This window comes from Triticum urartu, chromosome 4A (genome assembly GCF_056163025.1).
Source record: "Triticum urartu cultivar PI428250 chromosome 4A, HENAU_Tu73, whole genome shotgun sequence".
Lineage (NCBI taxonomy): Eukaryota > Viridiplantae > Streptophyta > Magnoliopsida > Poales > Poaceae > Triticum > Triticum urartu.
In genome coordinates, this window is record NC_141876.1 from 194,597,950 (window position 1) to 194,613,657 (window position 15,708).

The 15,708-nt window shown below is 45.0% G+C and overlaps 1 pseudogene; it reads left to right on the forward strand.

Moving 5' to 3' along the window:
* Nucleotides 1–14,865, forward strand: part of LOC147975349 (uncharacterized) — a 107,936-nt pseudogene extending 93,071 nt beyond the window's left edge.
* The last annotated feature ends 843 nt before the right edge of the window (nt 14,866–15,708 follow it).

Here is a 15,708-nt window from a genome sequence, read left to right on the forward strand (position 1 = left end):
AAGAAATTATACCAAATGTACCTTGACCGATGTTGAAGATGGGTCAATGATAACTCAAATGTGGAACAAGGAAATAGCGCAGTTGGTACCAATTCTTGTCGGTTTCTCACACCTAAACAAGTAAAAGCTTATAGTCAAGCTCGGTTAGGATGGTGGCACAAAATTTGATGCAATTGTTAGTGAGCTTCAATAATGTTGGAAAAGATTCACAAATTTGCAAATGCAACAAGTAGACCAATAGCAAAATGAGGTACACAGAAACACACACGCAAAGAGATAAGTGGGGTCGTGCAACAAAGGGATGAGCCAAAATGTGGAATCCATGGAAAATGCTCTTGTTGCACAACATTAGAGAGACGCTAGCACGATTGCACAATAGGCAGATACGAAGACTTGTGCATAACCTACTAAGAAAAAATGCAACGACTTCTATCCCAAGTATTCTCTATGTATGGTATTCCGATGATATGATCCAAGATGATCTAGTATGACAATCTTAATGTAGTATGATGCTATGGTTCTTGCTTAAAAGCTATTTGCTTATCTTTCCCTTTTGATTAAAAGCTTGTTCGGCTCTTTATCTTTTGAGCTCTTTATCATGCAAAACTTCACGAACCAAGATAGCAATTGTGTATGCGATGACAACTTTTGTGACACAAAAGATGATACCAAGATATATATACCAAGATGATATGGTAAGTATGCAATGTGAAGTATGACCACTAATGTGCACAAGTGACGTTGCCAGCAATACTCAAAGGCTAGTCTCGATGGGGATGATACGCAAAATTGAGCTATGGTGGTTATCTATGTAATGGCAAGAATGTATAATGATGGGATATCATGATACAAAGATGAGGTTACTGTTGAGGTTGGTTGTTTGTAAGAGAGAACAGATGACAGTGTCAAAATGGTGGAGTGATCGTTGTTGATGATGCATCTGTGGTGAAGATGAGCTGCGGTGATGTTGATGTTGAACCGTACCTAAATAGCCGAAACACAATAGGACATGGAACCGGAACTCAAATTCTCAACGCAAAACATGACCAAATTGTCGGAATTGGTAGCGGTTAAGCGATGGTGGTCTTTGCGGGAAAAGGTGGTGCTATGCGGAAGTGGTGGTGGTATGCGGAAGTGAAAATGGGCACCGGAGCAAAATTTGGCGAAAGTTAGGCGGGAGACGGGGTGGTGGATGGGAGTGATGTTGTCAGGGGCCAGATGTCCGGGTTTGAGGGCCGGATGTCCGGGGTGGCTAGATGTCTGGGGGTCACGCCGGATGTCCAGGCTCTGGATCCATGGATGAACTCGAGGAACTCCGCGTCGAAGGGGGAAATTAACGACAAACATTCGGGAGATTTTGTGGATGGAAATTGTGGAAAAGATGGGGGAAAGTTAGATCTACCTGCAACACATGAAATCCGCGGATCAAATCCAACAAAACTTTATCACACCAACAAATCACAAAAAAGGGGGGTTATTTTTGTGGGCAATTTTCGAATTTGGGACAAAATCAACAAAACAAGGCTAGAAAACAAAGAGGGGAGGCTCCGAAATCGTGTTCAACGTGGCTCATGATACCAAGATGATGTTTCATGAAAGGACCAGATCCCACGATGAACACGAAGAACACAAAGGGGAAAACACGAAGGGAAACACAAGAGAAAACACTCAAACCAACAAGATATGGTCACACATATGCTAGATCCGAGTACACATAGAGATCACGCGGCCCAAATCCAATAAGGGGCAATACATAGGGTAACCGGTTCTTCTCCGTGAGTAGTTCTTGAGATCTTCCTGTTAGGGGTCTTGAATCCAAGTGGATCTTCTCCGAAGAGGTGTCGGTCCCTCGCGGTGGAGTAGATCCGAATGGATGAGCGAGGCTCTATCTCACAAATGAGCTATCACAACACTAACCCTAGAAAGAGGGAGGAGGATGAGTATATATAGTATATGGGGTCTAAGGGGTACATGGGCCTCGGCTCTACACTGTGTGCAGACAGGGAAGGCCGGATGTCCGGGCGTCGGGCCGGATGTCAGGGCTATCGGGGGCGGCCTTGATGCATTCGGGATGGAGGCCGCCGGATTTCCGGTCTTGGTCTAGATTTCCGGGCTTGGCCGGATGTCCGGGCTGAGGCCGGATGTCCAGGGCCTATAGTTACATGAAGGTTGTCATTGTAGATGCTCTAGGGTCCAAATATCCGGGGTCATGGCCGGATGTCCGGGTCCTAGAAGCTGCTCTTGACTCCTTCCATTGGTTCTCTTCATCCGTGAACTTGGGGACTTGACCGTCTTCATGTGCATCTTCGGGAGGGTCCTCTTGGTACCTAATCATGCACAACATTCCGGACTTAGGTAGTAGCCATGTCTCGAGTGGATCATATGTGATATAACTAAGGAAGGAAGTCACCTCGGTCTCGAGAGCTCTAGCTCTAGCTCGTGTCATAGGTCTTGTTGGCACTTGGTGAGACGATGGTAGGTCCATGGGGATGACCATAGGATGCTCCGCATCATGTTGGTTAGCACCAAATATCCAATGCTCAAATAAATGAGATGTGTGATATAGAAACATGTTATCCATCATGAGAGGTTTGTTTTTATGTATAGCATAATGGAGACTCAAATTGTGTAATGCATCACGAGAAATATGTAGAGCATTGTTATTCATGGAATGCATATGTTGCATGCAATTATGGGAATCATGCATAGTATGGGATGCATCAAAATCTCCTAATATGTATGAGGAAACTATGGGGGTCCCCTTGTGATCATTAGTGGAAACATCACATGGAGAATATTGAAAACATCCAAAACAATGCATATTCGGAACAATGTGATCATGGCATGGCATAGTAGATGAATTGCGCAAATCATGTAAAGGAAGCATAGCCATATCATCGCATGAATAACAAAAGCCAATGACCATCATCTCGTCATGTATGCCATAAGTGCAAATGGGGTTTATTTTAATTGGACATGCATAGTAACTATGTTGAGATTGAAATGATGCAATATGGGAGATCTCACTCATAGCATATGACAAGTTTAATGGACTGTCAATCATGACGTGACCAATGGAATTTTCGCAAGATATCCTATGGAGCATAGCATCACAACTAGGCAACTCAACATGCTCATTATCATATTCATCATAAATGGGTGGCATATCTAAGCATGTAGAAAACATAGTATGTGGTGAATCCGTAAGGTGATCATCATCATGCAAGCAATCATTTGCAAGATAGTCCACTAGTGGGACAAGAGAAGTACCATCACCTAGGTTACCTTTGGAACACCGCTCATGTGTTGTAGGTGAGGTGTCGAAGATCCACTCATTGTCATCTTCATCTTGATGGAACCATGTGGGGGGTGCATCATCTTCCACCATGGACATCATCATCTCCATTGGAGGTCTGGACTCATCGAGGATTGGCGCTTCGTTTTGTTGGAGATCTAGCACCAAAGAAGAAAACATACTTGGAGTAGAGGGTAAGTCATTAGAAATCATAGTGGCCTCACATGCCGTATCAATTACCTCACTCACTAAGTGTTGTGGATCACTCACTCCCTCTTGGATGCTCTCACTTGTATGGTTCGTGGAGTCACTCAAATGGATCTCAACCTCACATAGGATGTGTGGCATGCTCTCAAGTGTGGGGCTAGTGGTGGTCACACTCATCCTCTCATAGGAAATTCACTCAATGTCACATATGGTGGATTGACTCATCTCACTCATGGGGTAGTGGCTCTCCTCACATGGCATTTGGGGCATCTCGTCATATGTGGGTGTCGGAGAGATGTTGGTGCAAATATCTCCATGTTCAACTCCTATCGCCCCCTTGGTTGAAGGGATAGTCCCATGCTCAACCTCCTCATCCATAACGCCACCAAAGATGAATGTTGTAGGATGTGGCAAAACATCACTCTCCTCCGAGATCAAAGAGAAGGTCTCATATGTGCTCACGTAGCTTGACTCGGAGTATGAGTCCAATATGGGCGCCGTCTTCATGTTGTTGAAGAGGTTCATCTTCGTCACTGTGGTCAAAGGGTATGGCCCTTGCTCGACCTTGTTGTCGTCGTCTTGTTGTTGGAGGCCCATATGATGTGGCACCTCATAGCTCGTCTCCATGACCGAAGGGAAATTCCCGTGCTCGGCCATCTTCCTTGAGGGGCTTCCGAAGATGGAAGTGTCGCCCTCGCTTGTAGGTGGTCGCCTTGTTGTCGAAGATGTCAATGTAGGCAAACTCATGGGATGTAGGCAAAGATGCCGTATGTCCAAAGGCGAAGATTCCTTGATAGCACTTGGCGAAGATGCCGAAGTGGTGGTGATAGTAGCTGTAGCGTCCTCTTGGTGGTGCTTGTCTCACTGTCTTCTGTTGTGCTCATGAAGTTTGGTCGTAGCTCGGTGTAGAGCTTGTTGGGACTTGTAGGTTTGCGCGTTCGAGCATCTTCATGTTGATGGTGTCATTGTCGTACTTGAGCTCGTAGTAGATGTCGTTCATCGTTGTCGTGCACATGATGCTTGGAGGTTACTTTCCCTTCATGACGACGTGGATCACAAATATGATGATGGTCACCGTGGAGATATGGACGTGGACGAATTGCGCTTGCGTCGCATGGGTGCTCCGAAGATGATTGACTTGCTCGCCGTCACCTTGAGGATGATGATGGGGAAGAAGACTTGTAGTCGGCCACCATCTCTCGTAGTTGATCCTTTAGCTCGTCCAACTTGGTGTCGATGTAGTCCCTTTTCCTTGCTTTAGAGTGTCGTATGTCGATGGCGAGGTTGTCGAGGTGCTCTCGCAAGGTAGATTGTGCACCTTGCATTTTGTGTTGTAGTCCGAAGATGGACGATTTGGTGATGTAGTTATTCGCGCCATCGTTGTTGTGGAAGACCGGAGATGAAATGCCTTGCCTATCCATCACAGGACTCGAGCAAATATGAGTGGGAGAAAGCAGAGAACTATACCAAATGTACCTTGACTGATGTTGAAAATGGATCAATGATCACTCAATGATGTAACAAGGAAATAGCACAATTGGTACCGATCTCGTCAATTTCTCACACCTACACAAGTAAAGCTTATGGTGGAGCTCGGTGAGGATAGGGCACAAAATTTTGATGCAAAATGTTAGCAAGAGTCAATAATGTTGAAAGGGATTCACAAATCCACAAGTGAAACAAGTAGATCAATAGCAATATGTGGCACAAGAAAACACACACACACACACAGATAGATAAATGGGGTCGTGCAACCAAGGAATGAGCTCAAAATGTGGAATCCACGGAAAATGATCTTGTTGCACAACTCTAGAGAGACGCTAGCACGATTGCTCAATAGGCGGATATGACACTTGTGCACAACCTATAAGAGACAAAAATGCAACGACTTCTATCCCAAGTATGCTATGTATGTATGGTTCCCGGTGTTCCTCTCAAGATGATCCAAGATGATCGGATATGACAATCTTATATGAAATGTGGTATGATGCTATGGCTATTGCTTACAAGCTTCTTTGCTCTCTTTTTCTTTGCTTAAAAGCTTATTCTTTTTTTATATGGCTACAATGCGAAATGCACAAACCATGATAGCAATTTTGTATATATGGGAACAATCTTGTGACACAAGGGATGATATGATACCAATATGATATGGTATGTATGCAATGGATGGTGTAGATCACTAATGTGCACAAGTAACGTTGCCAGCAATACTCAAAGGCTAGTCTCGATAGGCAAGTGACGCAAAATGTGCTAGGGGTTATCAATGCAATGTCAAGAATATACAATGATGTCGTTGAGGTTACCGTCCGTGGAGATGATGAGAGACAGTGTTGTCAATGTCGACCCATTCCTAATTAGCCGAAACACCTTAGAAAACGGAAAAACCGTGAACTCAAAATCTCAAATGTCAAATGGTGGTAGCAGGAATGCGGTGGTGGTTGCAGAAGCTCAATGGGATTGCAGAAATGCAATGATGGGTTTTGAGACACTATGCGGAAGTGGAGGGTAAGGTGGTGGACTACTATGAGAAATGCAATGACGGTGTCGGAGTTCGCGGCACGGTACCTAAGTAGCCGAAACACCTTAGGAGACACAACTCACAACACAAACAAAATTGGGTTAAGTTGCAGTGGCTGAAGTGTATGGTGGTCAAGCCTATGCGGAAGTTATGGTGGTGTTTGATGAAGAAGCAACCATCCCTAAGTAGTCGAAACAACTTAGGAGACTCAAACCACAACTCAAACAACCTCAAATGTGATGGGGGACAAAATGGGTTAGGTTGCGGAAGTCGGTGGTGGTTATGCGGATGATATGGTGGAAGCCCTAGGCAAAGATGCCAAAGTGCCAAAACTTTGATGGAGTCAAATGGTGATGGTAGTATTTTTATGGGATGGTGGATGTCAATAGCTTCAAAACGAGCTAAAGAACGTCAAAAACGGACTCCGGATGAATTAGTTATGGTCAAAACGGCGAAACACCGAAGGCTGAAATGCCAGGGGCCGGACATCCGGGGGTCGGGGGCGGAAATCCGGGACCTGATGTCCGAACCGAGTCAGATTTTTCGCTCCACGAGCCGGATGTCCAGGCCTATGGGCCGGATGTCTGGGGGACCAGATGTCCGGGGCCATGAGTCGGATGTCTGGGCTCCAAATCCGAGGATGAACTCGAGGAACTCGATTTTGGGGACGGAAATTGATGATTTCAGGGGCAAAATTTGACAAATTTTGTGGATGAAAGGTGGGGAAAATTGGGGGAAATATAGATCTACTCAAGACACAACGAATCCATGGATCAAAATCAACAAAACATCATCAAAACCAACAAATCACAAAAAAAATTGGGGACTATTTTTTGGGGAATTTTCGAATTTAGGACGAAACCAACAAAATTAGGCTAGAAAACAAAGAGGGGAGGCTCCGAAATCGTGATCAACGTGGCTCATGATACAAAGATGATGTAGGGTGGAACCCTAGATGGCCGATCTTTCACGAAAGAAGTGAATCCCAACGAGGAACACGAAGATCATGAGGGAAAACACGAGAGCAACACTGAAACCAACAAGATTCGGTCACACATATGCTAGATCCTCGAAACACAAAGAGATACACAATATGAATCCAACAAAGGACGATACAAGTGGTAACTAGTTCATCTCCGTGAGGAGTTCTTGAGGGGTCATCCCGTGAAGGGGTCTTGAATCCAAGGTGGATCTTCTCCGAAGAGGTAACGGTCCCTCGCAAAGGAGTAGATCCGGATGGATGAGCGAAGCTCTATCTCACATATGAGCTAACACAACGCTAACCCTAACTAGGAGGTGGGAGAAGTCTATTTATAATCGTAGTGAAAGTTGGGGACGAAGTGAAGGGGTACATGGACCGGTGGCTCGTTATACTGTGCGCAGGGTTGGTCGGATGTCCGGGCGTCAGGCCGGATGTCCGGGGCTTCGCGACGGGCCGGATGTCTGGGCTGGACTGGGTCGCTTCCAGATGCATTCGGTGATGGAGGGCCGGATTTCCGGGGACACGGGCTGGATGTCCGGCCGCTGTAGCAGCTGGCTCTTCTTCCTTCACTTTCGCTCGCACTTGGCCTTGGTCCTTGGGCTCTCCCGGTCTCCTCGGGTGTACCTAAGTATGCACAAGGTACGCATTTGAGGTAGCATCCATGTCTTACATGCCGAAAGGGAAGATTCGGAAAGGAGCAAGTTCACCTTAGGTCCAATGGCGTATGCTCGAGGTCTCAACATGTGGGCACTTGGGGCTTGGGGAGTAGTCGTAATGTACAAGGGGATGATCGTAGGATGCTCCGCATAACGAGTGCACGAGCAAGCTATCTCAAGAAGGTGCATGAAGATACAAGGCAATCAATCAAGCACCAAGTACCATGACTCGCAACCAAGATCAACATCAACAAGCAACCCATGATATTCAACATTGGAGATCTTGTGTGTTTACACTTTCGCAAGGAACAATTGCCCAACGAGTGCAAATCCAAGCTACTACCTATAGCCGATGGACCCTTCAAGGTGCTAGCACGCTACAACAACAATGCTTACAAGATCGACATTCCACGCGACCAGTACAATGTGAGTGACATCTTTAATGTGAAGGGTCTATCTCCCTTCCATGGTGATGAGGTTTTCGATCTGAGGTCGAATCTTTCCCAAGGGGGGGCAGGGGATATGATGTGGAGCATCCTATGGTCATCCCCATGGACCAACCTCCGTCTCCCCAAGTGCCAAGTGGACCAATGACACGAGCACGTGCAAGATCCCTCGAGACCGAGGTGACATCTCTCCTTATTGACATCCTGTATGACCCACGTGAGGCATAACCACTTCCTCAACTAGTAGAATGCTCGTGTGTTGATACGGGATTTTTAAAATTTATACTAGTTGCATGTCAAATTTTAATGGATAGAAAAATAGACTAAAAAATAATTAAAATCCACTTCAATTGCAATGTATTTTGATTAAAAAATATAATTCCACCATCTACATAGAAAGACTTATCATATCCGATGGACAAAATGAAGGTGGTACAAAAACATTAAACTCTTCATTGTGTGCTGCACTACAAATGATAATAAAATTTGAATGCATTTTTTATTTATGCTATTGATAATCTCACAAAAGCATGTGCATTGTTTATATCATTTAATTAAAGACAACACATGAAGGATTTTTGTTTCGTCTAAACAAAATTTCCAAGATGTTACGATGAGAAACTTGATTGCAATACGCAATTGTCTAGCAAACTATTACATATGAAATTAGGCACTTAAAACCATAAAATTTACAATCTAGGATGTACCACAGCAAAACACATCAACATGCCCTCCTCATGGTACCTCTCCCGCCTCAATGGACTTCTCTAATCTCCATGTGTTGCAGCATGTCCCAAAAAGAAACAAACCTGAGGTGCCGCGACTTGCCAGGAACATAACCTATGTACAAACAGAACTCTTACTATTAGTTCATACTTCATAGCTAACAACTTCTCGAACTTTAGCCTGCCTTGTTTACTATAGTGCGCAGAAACAAATTATACTACCATGTACAATAACGAACAAAAATGAGTTATGCTAAAAAAGTTTAACCGCTTCTAGACTTGACATGGGCACCATGACATCACTTGTGCTACTTTATGTGATAGAGGCATGGGGGGTCTTTTGATGAGATGATTACTATTGATTTGGTGGAGACGACTTTGAGGATCCGACTACAAACGTGCATGACGTTGCGCCTTAGCAATCGCTAAACGAACTCCGAGAGGTTATTGACCATGCCGGATCATGATCAACCGGATCACGAAGGTCTATTCCTGCAAGCAATCGAAGAGCAAGCAAGAATATGATAAAGTAATCTGAATATTGCGAATATATATGAACTGTTGATAAAAGTGGGGTTCTAAAAGCAGTCATGGCCTGGTCAATGGACACAAACAAAGTGCACAAAGTTGCAGCAGTGGCTAAATTTTAACTAATTAAAACCCAAGTCTAAACGATGCCTTAAGGGTTGTATTTATAGGGGAAAATAGAGGAGATTTTGTCCACCCTTGGCAAGTGGGACTAAACCACCTCCTGAGTCCTTTCTCCTATAACACGGACCCTAAAATAGCCTATGAAGTAATATTTCAAAACTACATGGGCCTAACCCAAAAATAAGGTGGCGCAACACCGATAATAAGATATAGACGAAATTCATGAAAGGCCATCTTGTATATTTCACCAATCTTCTTGTATGTCATCATGGTGGCTTCAAAGTGCGGAAATCTCCACCGAAAAGTCTGTGCTTGTTTCCTTCGCGTGCACCTTCATCCCATTGCTTGATCTTGCTCCAATGTTCACCCTTCATGATGCGGATCATCCTACGACCATCCCCATGGACCTACCTTCATCTCCTAAGACACCAAGTGGACCGATGACACGAGCTCGTGCAAGGGCGATCGAGAACGAGGTTAACTCTCTCCTGGTTGAACTCCTGTTTGACCCACTTGAGACATGGCTACTACCTCAAACGGAGATGCTTTGTGTACTTAGGTACCAAGTAAGCAACCAAGGAGAAGTTATGGTGCAAGATGGACATCAAGAGCATGAAGAGAATCTGCCCAGTCCAGAGATCCCGGTACAACTGCCCAACTACCGCCAAACTACCGCCCGGGCGGTACAATAGCTTGACTACCACCGAACTACCGGTCCAGCTTCAGTGATCGAGCGGTGCAAGGCCGGTACAACCTCTCAAAACACCGGTACAACTGCTAAGCACCTCGGGAAACACCTCCAAGAACCAGTACAAGAGCTCCATGCGGTACAACCGCCCCATGTCCGGTACTAAGGCCCTGCCTGTGCGCAGTGAAAGGGATTTCGCCCATGTATCCCCAACTTACCCCTTGGACTATAAATACTCATCCCCTAGCTCCGTATTAGGGTTAGCAAAGTAGTAGCTCATTTCAGATAGAGCTTTGCTCTCCACTTGATCCCTTCTCCATCGGAGTTGATGACCTCTACGGAGAAGATCCCCCAAGTTGATTCAAGACCCCTCACGGGAAGACCCCTCAAGACCTCGTCACGGACAAGAAACTTGCTACTTGAATTGTCCCTTGTTGATCGTGGATCATGTATCTCTTTGTGTTTCGAGGGTCTAGCACATGTGTAATCGAATCTTATTGGTTTGAGTGATTTCTCTCATGCTTTCCCCTTGTGTTTTTCGTGTTCTTCACGGGATCAGCTCCAATCATGAAAGATCAGGCATCTAGGGTTCTGCCCTACACCATCTTGGTATCATGAGATACGTTGATCACGAATTTGGAGTCTTCCCCTCCATTTTTGTAGCCTTCTTTTGCTTGTTTTTTGTCCTAAATTCGAAAATCCCCACCAAAATAGCCCCAATTTTTTTGTGGTTTGTTGGTGTGATGATGTTTTGTTGGATTTGATCCATGGATTTTGTGTGTTGGAGGTAGATCTAGCTATTCCCCACCTCCCCACCACGAGTTCCATCCCAAATCTTCTTTTCCGCTTCGATTTGGCACCAAATTTTCGAGTTTGGTCCGCGCCAAGTCCATCCCGTACCCAGATCTGAGAAATTTTCCCGACAAAATCGGTACAACCGGCCCCTGAGGCAGTACAACTGCTCCCCCACGTCCTGATACTTCTGCCAACACAAAACTAGAACCCCAGGATGCTCAAGGAGCGGTACAACCACCCTCGCAAGTGGTACAACCGCCCCTCCCAATTTCAGCCTCAGCTGATTGACAGTTTTGACCATAACTAATTCATCCGGACTCGGATTTTGACGTTTTTTTGCTCGTTGGATAACTATTGATGTCCCCCATCAATATAGATAGGTTAAAATATCATTTCACTCCAAATTTTTTGGAACTTTGGCATCTTTGCCGAGATCCTCAACCCTATCATCCGCATTACCACCACCGACTTCTGCAACTTAACCCATTTTGATTCCCATAGCATTTGCGGTTGTTTGAGTAGTGATTTGAGTATCCTAAGGTGTTTCGGCTACTTAGGGATGGTTGCTTCTTCATCAACCACCACCGCCACTTCTGCATTGCCAACTACGAAACCACCACCGCATCCCGCTACCACCATTTGACTTTGGTTTTGAGAATTTGAGTTGTGGTTCGTCGTTTCCTAGGGTGTTTTGTCTAGCTAGGAACGTTTCAACATCTAAATCACCACTGCTCATCTTCGCCATGGACTCTTCATCGACAACAACCATTCTACAATTTTGACACCCTCACCATAAGCAAGAACGGTAACTTCCACATCATCTTGGTATCATCATTCTTGCCATTGCATTGATAAACCCATAGACCATTTTGTGTACCTTGCCTATCGAGACTAGCCATTTGAGTATTACCGACAATGATACTTGTGCACATTAGTGATCATAGCTCCTATTGAATACATACCATATCATCTTGGTACATATCTTGGTATCACCTCTTGTGTCACAAGATTGTCATAGCATATACACAATTGCTATCTTGGTTCATGAAGTTTTGCATGAGAAAGAGCTCAAAAGTGAAAGAGCCAAACAAGCTTTTAAGCAAAAGAGAAAGAAAAGCAAAGAGCTTTTAACAAAGAACCATAACATCACACTACATTAAGATTGTCATACTCGATCATCTTGGATCATATCTTCGGAACACCATACATATAGCATACTTGGGATATAAGTCGTTGCATTTTTGCTTAGTAGGTTGTGCACAAGTTTCGTATCCGCCTATTGTGTAATCACGCTAGCGTCTCTCTAGAGTTGTGTAAGAAGAGCATTTTCATGGATTCCACATTTTGGCTCATTCCTTGGTTGCACGACCCCATTTATCTACCATGTGTGTGTTTCTCTGTACACCTCATTGCTATTGGTCTACTTGTTGCATTTGCAAATTTGTGAATCATTTTCAACATTATTGAGTCTCACTAACAATTGCATCAAATTTTGTGCCACCATCCTAACCGAGCTCCACTATAAGCTTTATTTGTGTAGGTGTGAGAACCGAAAAGAATTGGTACCAATTGTGGTATTTCCTTGTTACACATTTGAGTGATCATTGATCGGTCTTCAACATCGGTCAAGGTACATTTGGTATAAGTTCTTCTCTTTACCCCAATCATATTTTTTCTTGGAATGATGGATAGGGCAAGTTCTTCTACCAACCCACTCTTCATCGAGCAAGACGAGGACCCGAACAACTACGTCTCCAGGAACCACCTCTTTGGCACACAACGAGCTTTGCATCGAGAACAACAAGCATTGAGCGACCGCATCTACATCCTCGCCACCGACTTGCGTCTCTCCGAGCAACGTACAAGAGACTACTTCGACAACAAGCTTGACGAACAAAAACAAGAGAATGATGCAAGAATGGATGAGATACGTGCCTTTTTGGTGAACCGCCCTTCTACCTCGTCATCATACTCAAGACAGAGCCACTCAAGTGGACACTCCTCCGACAACTCTAGTACACCGACATTGAACAATCTTCGCCGAGCCACACGCCAAGACCATCAAGCAAACCGCAACCCCCTACACAGCAATCATACAAAAGAGCAACTTGAAGAGCAAGAACACCGGCATCGCCAAAATCAAGCTACCTTTGCGCAAGCGCAAGAACGGCAATGCCTACGCCAATAAGAGGAAGGCGAGCGCGCCAACACCAAGACGAACAAGATGTCGAGGAGCAATGTCAAGAACAACAACGGCGAGAAGCTCAAGCACTTGAGGTGCAACGTGCCCTTCTAGAAACAAGTCGCAATCTCGCCGCACGCAAGCGACATACGCGTGAGCAAGAATAAGGACTTCGCGACGAAGTTCAAGAAAGGAACTAGCAAGCACGATTGCACCGAAAAGTTCCACAAGCTCCTCCACAAGCTCAACAAGCACCTCAAGTTCACCAAGAGCAACAAGACAATGGAAATCCTCTTCTTCATGGACGTCATCACCCTTGACCCCAACATAATGAAGAGCAACGCTACGACAAACTCAAGTTCACCGGAAGCAATGATCCCGAAGAGTACCTTTCATGGGCATTGAAGGTTGACAAGATCTTCCGTTTGCACAACTATGAGGAGGAGAAGAAGATCGCCATGGAATCCCTTCAGTTCCAAGAATATGTCCTTATATGGTGGGAGCAAGTCATTGAGCGTCATGAGGCAAGAGGTGAACCACCCATCACTACTTGGGTGCAAATGAAGGATGTCATCAGAGAACATTTCGTGCCAACCTACTACATCCGCGACCTCTTCAAGAAATTACAACTCCTCAAGCAAGGAACAAAGAGCATTGAATAACTACTACAAGGAAATGGAGATTACCATGATACGATCCAATGTCACGGAAGATGATGAGCAAACTATGGCATGCATCTTGAATGGACTCAATAACCCTATCAAGAAGATCGCCGACTTCCAACCATACTCAAACCTAATCAAGCTAGTGCACCAAGACACCAAGGCGGAGGGACAAGTGCAAAATGACTTCAAGTATGCCAAATACTCTTCCAAGAGATACGGCTTCTTCAACAACCAAGCTTCAAAGACTCCAACGCCTTCTACCACGACCAAACCTCCTACAAGCAACGGCGACAAGTCAAGTTCCAAGAAAACTTCGACAACCTCAAGTCGTCCTCCTACTACAAGCAACTTCAACCTGAGAGCTTCATCATCATCTACTCCAACCGATGACACCATCAAGACAAGTTCAATCAAGTGCTTCACATGCGGCGGCCGAGGCCACAAGTCCTTCGAGTGTACCAACAAGCGCACCATGATCTTCAACGACGACGGTACATACGAATCCATGAGTGAAGGAGAAATGGAAGCCCTTGAGAATGTGGCTATGCACCAGCAAGTGAACAATGATGAAGATGATCAAGTCTTTTGTGACGAAGATTCGAGCCCCGCTCTCCTTGTCTCCAAGGTCTTGACACTTCAATATCAACAAGACGAAGACCAAAGATGCCATATCTTCCATGTCAAGGCCAGCATCAATGGAAGGTCCATGAAGGTCATCATCGATGGAGGAAGTTTCCATAACTTAGAAAGTGAAGAACTATGCTCCAAGCTCCAATTTGTCAAGATGAAGCATCCCCATCCTTACAAGGTCCAATGGCCAAGCGACTCTGGCACTATTCAAGTGGAACACATGGTGCAAGTTTCCTTCAAAATTGGAGCATACGAAGACACTTTGGAGTGTGATGTTGTTCCAGTGACCATTTGCCACCTCCTTTTTAGACGACCATGGCAATTTGACCGAGGCGTAATCCACAACGGGCGAACCAATCACTATATCTTCAAGATTAAGGGAATGGATTACGTGCTACGACCTATGTCTCCTAGCCAAGTGATCGCCGACAAGCAAGCCACCCATCATGGAGAGAATAGTGAGACAGCGAACCACCAAAAAGAGAGTGAGCGCCACAAACCAAAATTGAGTGCCTCCGCGATGAGCGACAAGAAAAACTTAGTACTATTTGCCACCAAAAGTGAGATGAGATAAGTGTGTGAGAACCCATCAAGTGTTATGCACTATGTCCTATTGTGCAAGGACGAGGCACCAAAAACTAACACCTCTCACAATCTACCTTTAGTGTTATCTTCTCTATTGCAGGAATTCCAAGATATAATCCCCGATGAGCTACCTCCGGGTCTACCTCCACTTTGAGGCATCGAACACCGCATTGACCTCATCCCTGGAGCACCTCTTCCTAACAAGGCTCCCTACCGCATCAACCCCGAGGAAACCAAGGACATCCAACGGCAAGTACAACAACTCATCGACAATATCCATGTACAAGAAAGCTTGAGCCCTTGTGCTGCCCTAGTAATCCTTGTTCCGAAAAAAGATGGTACATATCACATATGTTCCGATTGTCGTCCTATCAACACCATCACCGTGTGTTATCGTTACCCCATTCCACGCCTAGATGATATGCTAGATGAGCTTAGCGGAGCTGCAATTTTCCCTAAGATTTACCTAAAAAGTGGCTACTATAAAATACGCATCCAAGAAGGTGGTGAATGGAAAACCGCTTTTAAAACTAAGTTTGGCTTGTATGAATGGTTGGTCTTGCCAATGGGCTTATCCGAAGCACCCGGTACTTTCATGCGAGTCATGCATTTTGTTCTTCGCCCATACATTGGCGTATTTGTTGTGGTCTACTTTGACGATATCCTTATCCTTAGCAAAT